The 14435-nt window shown below is 39.8% G+C and overlaps 1 protein-coding gene across 1 annotated transcript in view; it reads right to left on the reverse strand.

The window, feature by feature from the left end:
- The window catches only part of brinp1 (BMP/retinoic acid inducible neural specific 1), a 127934-nt gene extending 116213 nt beyond the window's left edge, over window positions 1-11721 (reverse strand). The window contains exon 1 of the mRNA XM_014128697.3: window positions 11316-11721. The gene's annotated coding sequence lies outside the window, so the exon portion shown is untranslated. The remainder of the gene's footprint in view (window positions 1-11315) is intronic.
- Between the last annotated feature and the right edge of the window lie 2714 nt (window positions 11722-14435).

The following is a 14435-nucleotide window of genomic DNA, read 5'->3' on the forward strand; positions in this document are numbered from 1 at the left end:
GATTATTTTGTTGTTATTCTGTCTCTCGCTGTTCAAATAAACCTACCATTAAAATGATAGACTGCTCATTTCTTTGTCAGTGGGCAAACGTACAAAATCAGCAGGGGATCAAATACTTTTTTGCCTCACTGTATCTACACAATTAACTTGTTTTTTAGTTTACCATTGATCATAATATGCATTTTTGATTGGCCACCCAACATCCAGGAAAAGCCATAGTTAAATACAGTACTGTTAATGGCTTTGACTGTAAGGATTCCATATCACTATTATTGGTGCCAATCATGATGAATGGCCTATATGGCAAGATTTATGATGATAATAATGTTTTATATTAATGAGAAAATGTATACCTGCATCAATAGGGCCACCCAGCAACATACCAAGATACATTGTCAACTATACATGGTCTCAGGAATGGCAATGCGTTTGTTATTGTGAAGCCATAAAGCCTTCATTCATGACTAATAGCTTTTACAGTGGTGGCATAAAAACCAACATGTTGCTTCATATGTATAGCATCTCAATTTGAGCGTGTTTGCTACAGCAGGAAATTTGAATTATTGTGTGGATTATAATGAATTTACATTTTTATAGGGGTTGATAGAAGGAAAATCAAGTCTAAAAGTTCAAAGTGGAAATTAAACTTCAGAAGTCTTTTTAAACTGCAAATACACATAATTGAAAAATGACCTGCATTGCAGGAATGTTCTCTTTCGACAGGGTGATCAAATTAAGATACTACAACTGTAGAATCAGGTCATCAGCTAAATGACATATGGGATAATTATCCAAATTGTCTCTGTCCGTCAGTGATTCATTAAAATGCATAGCAAGAATAACCCGTATTGCACTGTAGTCCTAGATTTGACCAAAGTAATATTTGGATCTTGATAGTGAAACATTTAGCAATCAAATAGTAATACATACATTCTTTCAAACATGTATGCTGCTGTCTAATTTGTTGTCTAAATACAGAAAATGTAGGCTGTAAGATTAAAAAATGTCCTACAAAACAAATACAAATGTGAGAAGACCAGAAACAATAAACAATGTAGACCCAGAGGCAGTAAGATTTACTTTTCATTATTATCTTTTAATTGCATTCTCTCTCCTGAGGCTAATACCGTTTAGATTCAATAATGGCTGCATTATTATGGCATGATGAAAATGCCTTTCAAAAAGACCAGCCTCTCTCCTATTCAAATTTAATCTAATCCATTAGAAGCTAAAAGATAACTATCAAAATATACAAGACAAGAGTAAAAAAAAAAGATCCCAAACAAAATCTTGCACACAGCAAATTGGCCAGTGTTACCTATCCACTCGGCACACTCTGGTTGTTTCCATGTCATTCAATGAAATTACGTTGAACCATCATGGAATAGACATTGAATTGATGTCTGTTCCCAGTGGATAGTGCAGATTTTTCAGTGCAACATTTATAGTGTTGATTCAAGTGTTAAATGAACTCTGTAGGTGTTAAATTAACACACATTTGTGTTAATAACCAGCGTTATCATTATACCACACCCATCATTATCATATTTCCTAGCATGCTCTATTACGGGTTAAAAAAAATGTTATCGTTTTTTTAAATATCTGTGTTTGCACGAACATTGATTAATTAATTAATCTTATGCTACTCAAATATAAATAACACATTTTTCTAAAGTAATCCTATCTGTTAATCCTATCTGGATTTATTGCACCTGTTAATTAAATGTCTGTTCCAGTTTGGATGGTTTAGGTAGTCTCATAACGTAGTCTTCCCAACCTGGCAGGCAGGCAGTCATTCTGAATGTAGAGCCCTATAAAATCTGCGATGCAGAGAATGTAGGTGGAATCATGGAATTCAGACATTAAAACAGAATTCAACAAAATTCAATAATGTATTGAACGCTGTAGGAAATCAACTAAAGGTATTGAACCTTTTAGAATATTAATTCACTTGCACAAGATTATCATCAGACATGAGTTTGTCTACCACTTTGTGTGTCACGACTTCCGCCGAAGTTGGTGCCTCTCCTTGTTCGGGCGGCGTTCGGCGGTCATCGTCACCGGCTTTCTAGCTGCCACCGATCCATGTTTCTTTGTCCATTTGTTATGTCTTAATTGTTCACACCTGGTTCCCATTTCGTTATGATTACTTCCCTATTTAAATCCTCTGATATTCAGTATGTGTTGTGCGTTATTGTTCTACTGTTGGTTGTTCGTTGTATGTATAGTTATTGTTTTATCCCTGTGTGGATTTTGTATTATGAACTTTTCATAGAGTAAAATAACGTATGTTTTACTCAGTTCGGTGTCCTGTGACTGACTCTATTTCTCATCTCATATACACTGACATTGTGTAGCCGTTAGCGATGATGCTAATATTGATAACTGTTTTCTGGTAGATGGAAAGGCTTTCCCAAAAACCTTTTCAATTAAATGTTCACAACAATGTATCCTATGCCTACCTGGCAGAATGATGATGATTATTTGCATCAATACAGTGGTGATTAGTTTAGCAAACTCTAAAATCATGTGTGCTACAGAAACACCGCTAACCAAACAAGTTATTTTGCTGGTGTACACTGAATAAACGGTATCAACACGCCCCAAATAAATATTCTTAGATTTTTCCCAGACCTCAACAGTGTTCTCCTGGTGTGGTTTAAGCATTGTTGTGGACTTAGAAGATTGAATTTTGTTGTTTTTTTAATAAAAATAAAAACACTAAAAAATCTAGAAAAACTAAACAGAGAAAAATATATTTTTTTAAATGAATGATAAAATATTCACTTGGTGAAGGCCACAGGATTGAGAATGAATGCAATAACTATGTCTCTGTCACTAACAAATACAGTCATGGTGGTAACTCTACAATTCACTTGAAAAGCAAGGCACTCTGGGAAATATGCAAATAAGGCGTTAAACTAAACTGTGTTAATTTAACACTGAAATTGTGAACCCATTTAGACACTGGATCATTTGCTGTGCACTAAAATCAAGATGATTCAAGCCAAGGTCACGTTCACAAGTTTGTACAGACTACTATGTCTTTCAACAGAAACGTATCTGGTCAATCAATGTTCCTCAGGCTATGTTCTTCGCTCTCCTTAAATGAATGCAAATTTTCCTTGGTCCTGCCTTTGGGTAAAGTTTGGGATTACATTTGTGAATTGATCTATATATGGATTTTTTTTATCCATAAAATGATCAGAATGTAGCTAGGTGGACATGCACCTGTGAATCAACCTCACTTATTTAACACTGACCAAACATTAGACTTTCTTGAAGTAAACATGTTTGTGTTGTCGTTGTTTTCCACCTGGCCTGATTGATGGCTAGGCTGTCATAATTATATGGTTGAAGTTTATTTACTGTTTTCATCTTTGTAGATATTCTGACAGTGAATATTGTATGGGTTTTGTATCATTACACGCTCTTTTTTGTGTATGATATTAGAAATAGTCAAATAAATCTACATTTTACACATTGCTATACACCTACATTCACTTACAGGTTAGAAATAATATTGGTATTTCACAACCACACAGATGTGTCTTCTACAGTGGGGATAGATAATGTCAGTTCAGTTTCATGTCAGTTCAGTTTCACCACCAGTGTATAACATAGCATTAGGGTTCACCCCTGATGAAGGTGCATATACTGTACAGTATACAGTGCCTTCAGAAAGTATTAATCTGTCTTGACTTACTACACCTTTTATTGTGTTACAGCCTGAATTCAAAATGGATTAAATATTTTTTTGTTCATCCATCTACACACAATACCCCATAATGACAAAGTGAAAATATGTTTTTAGAAATGTTTGCAAATTTATTAAAAACAGAAATAGTTCATTTACATAAGTATTCACATCAAACCCCTTACAATCACCTTTGGCAGTGATTACATCTGTAAGACTTTCTGGGTTGGTCTCTAAGAGCTTTGCATACCTGGATTGTACAATAGTTGCCCATTGTTCTTTTCAACTCTTCAAGCTCGGTCTAATTGTTAATTGATCATTGCTAGACAACCATTTAAGTCTTGCCATAGATTTTTAAGCAGATTTAAGTTAAAACTGTAATTCGCCCACTCAGGAACATTCAGTCTTCTTGGTAAGCAACTCCAGTGTAGATTTGGCCTCATGTTTTACTGCTGAAAGGAGAATTCACCTCCCAGTGTCTGGTGGAAAGCAGACTGAACCAGGTTTTCTTCTAGGATTTTGCCTGTGCTTAGCTCCATTACGTTCCTTTGTTATCCTGAAAAACTCCCCAGTCCTTAACGATTACAAGCATACCCATAACATGATGCAACCGCAACTATGCTTCAAAATATGGAATGTGGTACTCAGTAATGTGTTGTATTGGATTTGCCCCAAATATAACATTTTGTATTCAGGACAAAAAGTTTATTGATTTTGCAGTATTACTTTAGTGCCTTGTGCAAACAGGATGCATTCCTTTTTTAAATTCCGTACAGGCTTCCTTCTTTTCACTCTGTCAATTATGTTCGTATTGTTGTTGATGAATCCTCAGTGTTCTTCTATCACCTCCATTAACCTGTTGGGTCTAGGGGGCAGCATTTGCACGTCTGGATAAAAAAAATGTACCCGATTTAATCTGGTTACTAATCCTACCCAGTAACTACAATATGCATATACTTATTATATATGGATAGAAAACACTCTAAAGTTTCCAAAACTGTTTGAATGGTGTCTGTGAGTATAACAGAACTCATTTGGCAGGCAAAACCCTGAGACATTTTCTGACAGGAAGTGGATACCTGATGTGTTGTATTGACTTTAAACCTATCCCATTGAAAAACACAGGGGTTTAGGAATATTTTGGCACTTCCTATTGCTTCCACTAGATGTCACCAGCCTTTACAAAGTGTTTTGAGTCTTCTGGAGGGAGATCTGACCGAACAAGAGCCATGGAACGATGATGTCCCATTAGACACCTGGCGCGCTACTTCATGTTGGGTACCCTCGTTCCAATACGTTATAAAAGAGTATGCATTCGTCCACCTTGAATATTATTCATGTTCTGGTTAAAAAAGGCCCTAATGATTTATGCTATACAACGTTTGACATGTTTGAACGAACGGAAATATATTTTTTCCCCTAGTTCATGACGAGAAGTCCGGCTGGCTTACATCATGTGCTAACGAGACGGAGATTTTTGGACATAAATGATGAGCTTTTTTGAACAAAACTACATTCGTTATGGACCTGTGATACCTGGAAGTGACATCTGATGAAGAGAATCAAAGGTAATGGATTATTTACATAGTATTTTCGATTTTAGATCTCCCCAACATGACGTCTAGTCTGTATCGCAACGCGTATTTTTCTGGGCACAGTGCTCAGATTATTGCAAAGTGTGATTTCCCAGTAAGGTTATTTTTAAATCTGGCAAGTTGATTGCGTTCAAAAGATGTAAATCTATAATTCTTTAAATGACAATATAATATTTTACCAATGTTTTCTAATTTTAATTATTTAATTTGTGACGCTGACTTGACTGCCGGTTATTGGAGGGAAACGATTTCCTCAACATCAATGCCATAGTAAAACGCTGTTTTTGGATATAAATATCAACTTGATAGAACTAAAAATGCATGCATTGTCTAACATAATGTCCTAGGAGTGTCATCTGATGGAGATTGTAAAAGGTTAGTGTATCATTTTAGCTGGTTTTATGGTTTTGGTGACCCTGTCTTTGACTTGACAAAACATTACACACAACTCTTGTAAATGTACTGTCCTAACATACTCTAAATTTATGCTTTCGCCGTAAAACCTTTTTGAAATCGTAAAACGTGGTTAGATTAAGGAGATGTTTATCTTTCAAATGGTGTAACATAGTTGTATTTTTGAAAAATTTGAATTTTGACATTTATTTGGATTCAAATTTGCCGCTCTTGAAATGCACCTGCTGTTGATGGAGTGCACCACGGGTGGCACGCTAGCGTCCCACCTAGCCCCAAGAGGTTAAACTCTGTAACTGTTTAAAAGTTACTATTGTCATCATGGTGAAATCCCTGAGTGGTTTCCTTTCTCTCTGGCAACTGAGTTAGGAAGGACGCCTGCTTCTTTGTAGTGACTGGGTGCATTGATACACCATCCATGCTCAAAGGTATATTCAGTGTGTGCTTTTCTTTATTTTTACCCATCTGCCAATAGGTGCCATTCTTTGCGAGACACTGGAAAACATCCCTGGTCTTTGTGGTTGAATCTGTGTTTTAAATTCACTGCTCGACTGAGGGACCTTACAGATAATTGTGTGTGTGGGGTACAGAGATGAGGTAGTCATTAAAAAATCAAGTCCATGCAACTTATTATGGGACTTGTTAAGAACATTTTTACTCCTGAACTTATTTAGGCTTGCCTTAACAAAGGGGTTGAATACATATTGACTCAATACATTTCAGCTTTACATTTTAATAATTTGTAAAAAAAAATTGAAAAACATAATTCCACTTTAAAACCTGTTAGGGCTAGGGGGCAGCATTGACACGGCTGGATAAAAAACATACCCGATTTAATCTGGTTACCACTCCTACTCAGTAACTAGAATATGCATATACTTATTACATATGGATAGAAAACACCCTAAATTTTCTAAAACTGTTTGAATGGTGTCTGTGAGTATAACAGAACTCAAATGGCAGGTCAAAACCTGAGAGATTCCTTTACAGGAAGTGGCCTGTCTGACCATTTCTGGAACTTCTTTGCCATCTCTATCATTTACTAAGGATCTCTGCTCTAACGTGACACTTCCCACGTCGTCCATAGGCTCTCATAGCCCGGGAAAAAACAGAATGTCGTCATTCCAGCCCCAGGCTGAAACACATTATCGCCTTTCTCAAGTGGCCCATCAAGAGACACTAGCTTATGCGCGTGACCCCGACCGCCCCCGCCTTTGGGATTTTTTCCTCTGTTTGCCGAAAAGGAGATTCCCTGTCGGAATTTTACCGCTTTTCTACGAGAAAAATGACGTAAAAATTGATTTTAAACAGCGGTTGACATGCTTCGACGTACGGCAATTGAATACTTTGAATTTTATTGTCAGGAATTGCGCCAAGCGCGCGACACTTCTTTACTATTTCGGATAGTGTCTGGAACGCACGAACAAAACGCCGCTATTCGGATATAACGATGGATTATTTTGGACCAAACCAACATTTGTTATTGAAGTAGACGTCCTGGGTGTGCATTCTGACGAAGACAACAAAAGGTAATGACATTTTTATAATAGTAAATATGATTATGGTGAGTGCTAAACTTGCCGGGTGTCTAAATAGCGAGCCCGTGATGCCTGGGCTATATACTTAGAATATTGCAAAATGTGCTTTCACCAAAAAGCTATTTTAAAATCGGACATATCGAGTGCATAGAGGAGGTCTGTATCTATAATTCTTAAAATAATTGTTATGCTTTTTGTGAACGTTTATCGTGAGTAATTTAGTAAAATGTTAGCGAATTCCCCGTAAGTTTGCGGGGGGTATGCTAGTTCTGAACGTCACATGCTAATGTAAAAAGCTGGTTTTTGATATAAATATGAACTTGATTGAACAAAACATGCATGTATTGTATAACATAATGTCCTAGGGTTGTCATCTGATGAAGATCATCAAAGGTGAGTGCTGCATTTAGCTGTCTTCTGGGTTTTGGTGACATTATATGCTGGCTTGAAAAATGGGTGTCTGATTATTTCTGGCTTGGTACTCTGCTGACATAATCTAATGTTTTGCTTTCGTTGTAAAGCCTTTTTGAAATCGGACAGTGTGGTTAGATTAACGAGAGTCTTATCTTTAAATGGCTGTAAAATAGTCATATGTTTGAGAAATTGAAGTAATAGGATTTTGAAGATTTTGAAAATCGCGCCACAGGCTGGCAGTGGATGTTACGTAGGTGGGACGAATTCGTCCCGCCGGTCACATAGAGGTTAACATTATGGGGTATTGTGTGTGGGCCAATTTAATCTATTTAAATTCAGGCTGTAACAACAAAATGTAGAGAAAGTCAAGGGATGTGAATACCTCCTCAAGGTACGTATTTGACTGATAAATAATTGATTGAGGTGTCTATATTAATTTTGCAGGCATAAAAAAATGTCTGCCTTGATTGACTCACTGAGAGATTTTTGAGGCTTCCTTCAGCTGTAGGGCACTATCCCTGCTGTGCACGGTAAGCCATGCATACTCATCCCATTAGCTCACTACTGTATTGGAAAGTACATAGAGTAAGTAGGAAATACATATATGTATATGAGTGCATGGTGAGATGCAGTATGCACATCTCACAGTTGCACTCTGGGCAAGTGCATATAGGAACATTTTATATAGGAGTACATAACGAATAGGTACGAGTCGTAGATTTTTTTTGTCTTTAGTTACTGGTCAAGCAATCCCACAGTACCCTCACGTCAACTAACACATCCAGAAACTTCATTTCTGCTTAGGTCTTGTGGTAGCCCCAGAGGAGAAGTACAGGCCAGAGGACAACTGCAGGTCAAATGATTACCACTGCAATTTGTAATGAAGTTCACCGTCCGTTATGTGTTGTTCTGACACATGGCTTGATTTGACCACTGTTGTTTTTCTTCCCATCAAAACAGGTTTTTTATTCCCTCTGGAAGGAAGCCTTTCCGGCCACTCCAGCTGCAACCAGCACACACTGCTAGTCCAGCCAATAGTGGAGACGCCTGATGCCTCTTGGCAATGTGAGACAGTTAGCTCTTCTAGCTCCAGCACTGAGAGGGCTTGTATTTGATATTCTTGTCCATACATAAGGAGAATGGGCCACTGCCTACCTCTCAGTTTATCTATTTAGGGAGAATGTGCAACTATGCTCCCTAATCTGTGTGTGTGTGTGTGTGTGTGTGTGTGTGTGTGTGTGTGTGTGTGTGTGTGTGTGTGTGTGTGTGTGTGTGTGTGTGTGTGTGTGTGTGTGTGTGTGTGTGTGTGTAAAAGTGTGTGTAGTCTAGTGTGTAGTCCTTTATTTGCCTTTGTGAATCATGGCAACATGAGGTTGCAATCAATCCATCATTGGAGTGCACAGCAGGAGTCACAAAACATTATGCTGCAGCATGTACTCCCAGGCTTTGAAGGCTTCGTCAACACAGTGTCACCAAGCATGGGACACAGCTGTAGCCTCAAGCTCCTGCAGGCATTTTCTTTTTGGCATATGTGATTGTGAGCCGTTTCTCTTTGAAAATGATTATATGTTGCCATCATATATGAAATCTAAAGGCCATCTGATTGAATTAGCCATGCGACATATTAAAAAAATACTTTGTTTTGTGGCTGTAGCCATTTTTTCATGCATGTTAATCGCAGAATAATGTGATATAACATATTGGCATACTGTCAATATGTATGTGTTAATGCCTTGCCTGAAAAAACAGTTCGTGGAAAGTGTCCATTGTAAAGAGCACTTAAAATGCAGAGTAGAAATGGAATGTCATTCAGAGTGGACTTGAAGAGAGCTATATCGATTGACAACTTTCAACTTGGTGTTGATCACAAAACAGGCCACATGGCAGCATGGATATGATGTCAATAGTGATATTACCAATGACAGTAAATCTGTTCTTGCTGCTGCTGTGGCCTACTTTTATCTTGATCAATGAACATGTTGAAATGACCACTCTACAGTATATGTCGTTATTATGATTTGATTCATATGAAGATGTCAAGAGAAAATGTATCTTAGTTCAATCATTGCTGTACCATGTCTGTTTGAAATTACATTTGTCTGATGTGGAATTAAAATGGGTTCAGGAGAGTAAGACCGAGAGTACATGATGGATCTGTAACTGGAAGGATAACGAACACTATTGGCACATATATAAAGGCACAAAGTAAAGAAGAAGAAGTCCCAGTCGTTAGTTATAAAACCCAGTCGTTAGTTCTAAAAAACGAATTGCCCACTAAAAGTGGAGTTGCATTTCTAATCGTGTATTCATCAGCACCAGTCAATTATCCTGCCTGTAGATGATGATATGACACATGAGCCAAAAGAGCGCGAGCTCCCCCCGCAGTTAGTCGACAGTAGCGCACTCACACAACTTCACTTGAAGGGAAGGAGAGGCAACTTTGGCTCGATGGTGCAACCTCCTAAACATACATATATTTTCTGATCATAACATTTCTGCTCTATTGAATTGATTTGAATAAGCCATTAACATCAGCATCTTTGAATTATTGATCAAGCTGCTCTCCAACATACAGGTCTGTGTTGAAAAGGTAGACTAATGAGGCAACAGTCCTGATATTGTCGCATTTACTATATTGTTACACACATACACACACGCATACACTTGCACGATGGATTCTCTCTAAAACTGTGTTTGAAAGTATTCACGGATAAGATAAAATAAGTGACACACCAATTACTGCATATTAACAACTGAGAGACTAACATGAATGCATTTCACCATTGCATTACACTCCATACAGCAGGTGAAACGGGTAGCCTTCATTCCACACTTCGCTAGAAACAAACTAACGATGCTTGAAATGTGAGCAATTGAAATGCGGCATAAGTCTTGAATTTCAGAAGCGTCGGTATTTAAGTCGTATGTTGTAAAATGAACTGATAGGGACTCACACTGCGCAATCAACTGTAGTAATGTTGATATAATCCCACATGGGAATGGGAATCAACGTTTGAGCTGAACCCCGTTTTTTCTAGTACAAAATACACAAGCATATTATGATGCTGTGCCTGGAACTTCAATGTGCCCTGGTCTGATTCAGACGGTCCATTCATTGAGGCGAGGGTCAGTGTGAAAGAAACTATGCGTGGACAGAAAACTGAATTTTAATCCTTTCTCCCCCTCACTATTACGCTCTTTCATTATTTCGTCCTCCTCTGCAGCCTCGCATTACATACATGCCGTCTCCAGTCATATGCGATGAGAATTCAGCCTATCTATCGCCTACTGCACTGAACCACCAACTCACTTTGCATGTAAATGTAAGGTATTAGGATCTAGCGTTGTTCATATCCACAGTAATGGACATTTAGTGAATGTTACTTGAGATAAATAACAACAACATAGGTTGGACACATGGAAACACAAAACTCAAATAGGCTATATATAAGACAACACGATGCCTGATTTGACAATGATAAAGCAAAGAAAAACGCATCCGTCCAGAAAAGAACACTGTAGCCTATCATGTTGACCATGCAAAATCGCCATAGCTGTCAATAGGCTACAGCATAACCTCTAGCTACTCTAATAACTGGTATAGTGTGTATATAAAATATTAAATTTAACGCAAATGAAGCTACACTTATGCAGGCTTACCTAAAACTGATTCTCCCCTGTGCTCGGAATATGTGGTCCAAGGTGCTTTAGTTTTCTGGACGAAAACTTTTGCTGGAGCATATGTATCCAGTGTGCATGCTGGTAGCTCAATCTTAGATGTTGAATTGTGGATGAGTTGGCGGTCCTTCTCATGCTCAAGAGAGAGAAATCCTTCGGCTCGGCAAGTTGGTAAGCATGAGTACACAGAGAAACAGAGTGACCAAGTCGACCCGTGGGGAAACGGGAGTTCGACAGATAAGAAGAAATATCCCGATGTGTTCTAGGGAGGTTCGGGCGAGCTCGGATCCGTGAAAGTCGTTCGCAGGTGAAGAGGTGGTAGTGAGGATACCAAGGAAGGTAGGCAGAGACTGATCGAGTGCAGTGCAAAAGGAAGCGAAACTAGGGGGAGGTACTAAGAAATACAGTTTTGTATTGTAGAGGACGGCAATACCAGACAGCAGGGGGTGGGACTGAACCACACGAGACGAAGGGGAGAGAAGGAGGGAGGAAAGAAGGGTGGAGGATGAACGATATACCGTGTCGTGACTTTATGTGTTGATAAACAACGATTATAAAGGTTCAACTTTGAAAACCCCCAAAAGAAGACCGCATGACAAACGGTAAAGCAGCCCCAAATCGGACTACTGAGGAAAGTGTAGAGTCTAGGTTTGAATATAATGATGAAGCTCTGACAACAGCAGGGTCCGGGACGAAATCAAAGATCGACTCCTAAAGAATGCATTACCACCGCGCTTTTACATTGTGTGACTGTTTCTTGTGTGACTGTTTCAATGGAAACCTAGTAATGTGAAACAGGAATAAAACCCAACTACGCATGTATCTCTCTCTCTCTCTCTCTCTCTCTCTCTCTCTCACACACACACACACACGCACACGCACACGCACACACACACTAATGGATTAGGGAGCACACACTTGCCAGATGACGAATAATGGTTGTACACCGTACCCAGAGTGAATGAATAACTAGTGACCTTGTGTGTGGGATTTGTTTGCACAAGCAAGAGAAAATATGTGGAGACGCTGTCCAGTGTCCTGAAAGTGCTCCAGTACAGAGGGCTATGCATGTTGGCTGTCTATGGCCCTGAAAACTCTAAAAAGACGCGATGCGTTCTGCTGGCCACTGTCCATGTCCCTGTTATAGAGGCCTATGCATTGCAGTTGGCTTTCCAAACACTTTTGCATTTCGCTGTCTACACCTATGCATTTACAATGGCATTTAGTTTATTTTATTTTTTATAGAACTAGGCAAGTCAGTTAAGAACAAATTATTATTTTACAATGAAGGCATACTCCGGCCAAACCCTCCCCTAACCCGAACGACGCTGGGCCAATTGTGCGCTGGCCGATCACAGCTGGTTGTGACACAGCCCAGGATCAAACCAGGGTCTGTAATGACGCATCTAGCACAGAGATGCAGTGCCTTATGCCACTGCGCCACTCGGGAGTTTAGCTTTGACAAGTGCATATTTCATATCATTCACAGGTGGTTGACTCCACTTATGCGAGTTTAAAATCACTTGTCATGGAAATACTGCCATTGGACTAGAAGCTCATATTTTCCTCCTGATATTAGGTTTTATCAACTAGAGCATCCCTTGATCAGTGTTACATGTACCTCTAATATGGCATATAGACCGCCCCTCTACTGTGTCTTTGATTTGGTACATGAGCTCTATACATGAGTATCTACGGAAGTGTACTTATGGTGTCGTACATGCATACACACACACACGCTTGCATGCACACACACACACACACACACTCTCTCTCTCGCTCTATCTCTCTCATACAAACTGTTAAGCGGGGCGGAGCAGGTGAAATCAAGTGCAGGCTCAGACGAGGAGACAGGGATAAGGTAATTAAGGTATTTATTGAAAAGCGGGGGGAGATGGGGTGCAGGCCAGGGGGAGCTCGGGCAGGTAGCAGGGAACCAGGAACTGAGGCTGGGGCAAGGGGAGTAGGGGCAGGGTAAGCAGGTCCGGAGCGGAATCCAAGGAAGCAGTAGAGTGGGGGTCCAGGGCAAGGAAGCAGGACTGACGAGACAAGGGACTGGAGACAGGGACCAGAGTCAGAGCGGACGGAACTGTTGTGGAGAGAAAAGCAGCGTCAGGCTAGGGAAAAACAGGCACAACTGGATAACAAGATATATGCAGGAACAAACGGCTTGAACTGCAGACTGACTGAGCAGTGGCCTATGAACTGGCAGCGTGGAAGTGGCAGGGCTGAGTACTTGTAGAGGTCTTGATTATGGAGCATGTTCCAGCTGGTGGGGATCTGCTCTGACTCCAGCACACCTGTCTCCCCTCACACAATCAGATGCACACATACAGAAAGAGAGGGGGAGAGAGCACTGGGGGAGTAGCGGCAGGTTAAGGAGACACGGGATGAGAAGTAGAGGGCGTGGCAGGAACAGATGTAACACACACACACTTACACACACATACATGTACACACACTTCACTTGACACAAATATTTGCATTCTCTACACACAAAACAACATTTGATCTATCACTGCCTATGACATATTTGTTTTAGTACCATTGTAGTACAATTTTTGATGCACTTTTGAGTGTATCATCTACATAATTTCAATTCACCAAACTCCAGGCCTGTATCACCTAAATAGTTCTAACTTTAGCCAGGCATATATGATCTCATGCTATTAGAAGTGAGGAGCTGACTTGTCCTGCCTGGAAGGCTGCCGGGGTGTTTGCTAGACTGACAACCTACTAATGGAAGTTCTCTAGGGGTAGCAGGGAGATAATTCTCCATCTCCCGTGTTATTCCACACTGGCCATGGGCCTGTCATACAGCCTCAGCTCTCTGGCTGAGCTGTGAGAGAGAAGACAGATGTCCAAATACCCAGCAGCTCCATCCGTCATTATATTTGCATGAGGATTTTCTCAATTTTTCCATGTAGAAGGCGTAAGAATGGGGCCAGATCAGTCAGAGGAGAGAGAGAGAGGGAGGGAGAGAGAGAGTAGGAATGAGGTGTTACCAGCCTGGCCTTCTCCTGACTCTAATGAGAAACAATCTAATCTGCTAAAGGTTACCTGGGCAGTCAGCAGTCAGTAGTCAGCCCAGCACCACATACT

Source organism: Salmo salar, chromosome 11 (genome assembly GCF_965601325.2).
Source record: "Salmo salar chromosome 11, fSalSal1, whole genome shotgun sequence".
NCBI classification, from domain to species: domain Eukaryota; kingdom Metazoa; phylum Chordata; class Actinopteri; order Salmoniformes; family Salmonidae; genus Salmo; species Salmo salar.